Below are 2,837 nucleotides of genomic sequence, written 5' to 3'. Positions count from 1 at the left end.
CCAAGTCCTTCCCTGGGGCCTCCATGTGATCATGCCTGTCTTAGGTTGTTCCCCCCTTGGGGAATCTTACCTGTCATTGGCTAACTGATCAAGCACTGGGGGCCAGTTATGGAAAAAGGAGCAGAAGTGTCACTCCTACCACGGAGATAAGCTTTGTCTCCTTAGTGCCTTCTGGTCTGAAGGTGGCTCACTCAGCCTTAGCCATGGGGGTGGGAGGAGGGGCGGTGCAGCTACAGCTTCTGAAACCAGGCAGGGCAGTTCCCAACACTATTTCTTTTCATAAAACTTTACATAAATCATTGTTTTCATACTTGATAAAGTCTCCTTTTGTACACACACTCTAATATCATGCTCATTTTATAGAAGCAATGGATAGTTGCATTTGTTAAAAATTATTCTCAAGCCACCACTGCATATGAATAACACTCCCATCATTGGTGAGTGGCCAATGTTGTACACTATATTTGGGGATCAGTGGTATCTATTCTATTGTGTCATATTTGTCCCCCTGTATTTGGTGGCACCCAAAACACTTTTCAGCCTCCAAGTTGTTTATAAATATCAATCGTGTCATGATTTAGGCTCTATGAAATAAAGATGTATACAGATGTAGGGTATTGGGTTTCATAGTGGGACGTGTTTTTGTTTTATTTTCTGTTGTCTCCACATTTGGGCATAACGATATCCTCCTCATTCCCAAATGCCTAGCATCGTTTTCTGTTGCGGGAGCCAAACGGAACTGTCAGACCACCTTGATACTGATACGGAGTGGAGCTGCGCCACACGCCAGTGCTCAATTCCTCAGGCACCCCTGTGCTTTTTAAAAATCTTCCACTTCTCCTTCTCTAGAAACGCTTTCACGTCTGCATCCCAACACACTCGAGTTTCTTCTCCTCAAAAAGCAAGAGAAACACGTTCTCCACGTCACGTTCCCCTCTACTCCTCTTTCGTCTTCACTTCCCACCCTGGCAGAGCAACCTGCCAGAGCAGCTTATGCTCCGCGTCCCCTCTTCTCTTTCATTGCTCAGCCCACTGCTGGCTGGCACACACCTTCAACTAAATCACAAAAGTCAACAAAACCGCTGTCCTCCCCACCTCCAACCCTTTTCCAAATCCAAATGAGACTTTTTACTCCTTGTTTTAGTAGCCCTCCAGGCTGCACTTGACATTGCTGGCTGACTCCTTCTAGTTTATTTTATAAATGCCTCATACTCTAGTTCCCTCCGCCCCCTCCCTGCCTTAAAAATTTCAGTTTTATTGAGGGATAACTGACTGATAAAATCGAAGGTGATTTGATTGTCAAAGGATCCCTCCAATCCCCCAGTCCCTTTTTAGTACAAGCTGCTGTTCTCCCAGCTGCCAATCTCTTTTCGCAGCTCTTTACACACTCTCCTCGGGCTGAGCTGACCCACTGTCATAGCTGCAGCCACCACATTATGTGATGGTTTCATGTCCACTCCAATCCTCCCCATAGCTATGGACTCAGGCATACCAAGTGACTCATAGCCATCTCCTCTGTGACCCCCATATATTATCAAACTTCCTATGTCCAAAACCAAACTTAGATATTTCCTACCTAAATTTGTCCTCCCTCTATAATTAATTACCCAGCCATGGACACCAAAAATCGGAGAATCATTTTAGGTCCCTTCTCAATCTGAGAATCCATTTATCCAAGTATACCTTCCAATCATTCCTTCCTCTCTATCCTTACTACCAAGTATGAAGTTTCCTTTCCCCAGCACCTTCTTCTTGGACTATTGTAATGGTTTCCTAACTGTCCTGCCTTTGACTTTCATATCCATTCTCTGAATACTACCAGCGTTTTCTAGATAACATAAAGCTGACCATGTCATTCCTCTGCTTAAATTTCTTCAATGGGTACCACCCCATTCGGGCACTCAGGATTAAACACCCAGCTGCTTAAAGTCCTTGGAGACCTGTGCTCTTCCAGTTTTTTCAGTTTCAACTCTGAGGTCCCATGGTACAGGCGAGTGCCATTCATCAATCCTTCCTCACCTTTCCCGGGAGCTGAGCTAAGGTCCCAGCTCTGCATTCTCTGTGTGTCCGGTGCGCACTCATATCACAGGACTCTCTCATGACACCATATTGAAATAATCGTCCTACATTTCTAACATGGGAATATTGATTTATTCTGTTTTAGATCTCCAGAGCCTGGAAATGTACATAATCAACACTTACTTAAAACAAAACAAACAAAAAACCTTGTTGAACTGGTAGAACTGAGCTCACGTTTTTTATCGGATTGCCAACACGGCAAACCAGCAACAAAACAAATCTTAAGTCATAAACTTTAACGCGGATTATTTCTTTCACACTAGCTGTTGTAACGTTTACGAACATTTTCACTTTTAAGTGAATTTTTTAAGAAAAACTCTGCTGCCTCCCCGTCGGGGAATCGAACCCCGGTCTCCCGCGTGACAGGCGGGGATACTCACCACTATACTAACGAGGAAATGCACAGTAACTTGTTCTCCTGAAAGGCTACTTATTAAATTTCATTCCGCTTGCTCTTACTACTCACAACTACAAGTAGGTTTCAAACTTTTTTAATGTCATTACACCTTCTACCGAGATGAAATGGAACTAAAATGAAGGCGTTGGTTTTATACTATCCCAGTGCCACTTATTTCTGTCTGTTCCCACTCCCGTCCTGTTCCATCTCCCCCCCAGCGTTTAGGAACAATCTCCAGCTCCTTTGCACTTTCTGACAACACACTCCCAGGGTGCAAAGCGAAGGCCTTGTCGCGCTGCATCACGGAACTTGTAGTTCCATCCATGCCGTTCCTTACTCTTCTCCCACTGTAAGAAACAGC

General features: G+C 44.4%; 1 non-coding gene across 1 annotated transcript; it reads right to left on the bottom strand.

Annotated features, from left to right (window-relative positions):
* Positions 1–2,404: 2,404 nt before the first annotated feature.
* Positions 2,405–2,476, bottom strand: TRNAD-GUC (transfer RNA aspartic acid (anticodon GUC)). Its single transcript has one exon. It is a non-coding gene; the product is annotated as a tRNA-Asp (tRNA).
* Positions 2,477–2,837: the final 361 nt, after the last annotated feature.

This window comes from Sturnira hondurensis, unplaced genomic scaffold, assembly GCF_014824575.4.
Source record: "Sturnira hondurensis isolate 20B ecotype Veracruz unplaced genomic scaffold, ASM1482457v3 Scaffold0017436, whole genome shotgun sequence".
In the NCBI taxonomy this organism is placed as follows: domain Eukaryota; kingdom Metazoa; phylum Chordata; class Mammalia; order Chiroptera; family Phyllostomidae; genus Sturnira; species Sturnira hondurensis.
The sequence above is the reverse complement of the archived record's forward strand: the minus strand, read 5'-3'. Positions and strand labels throughout refer to the sequence as shown.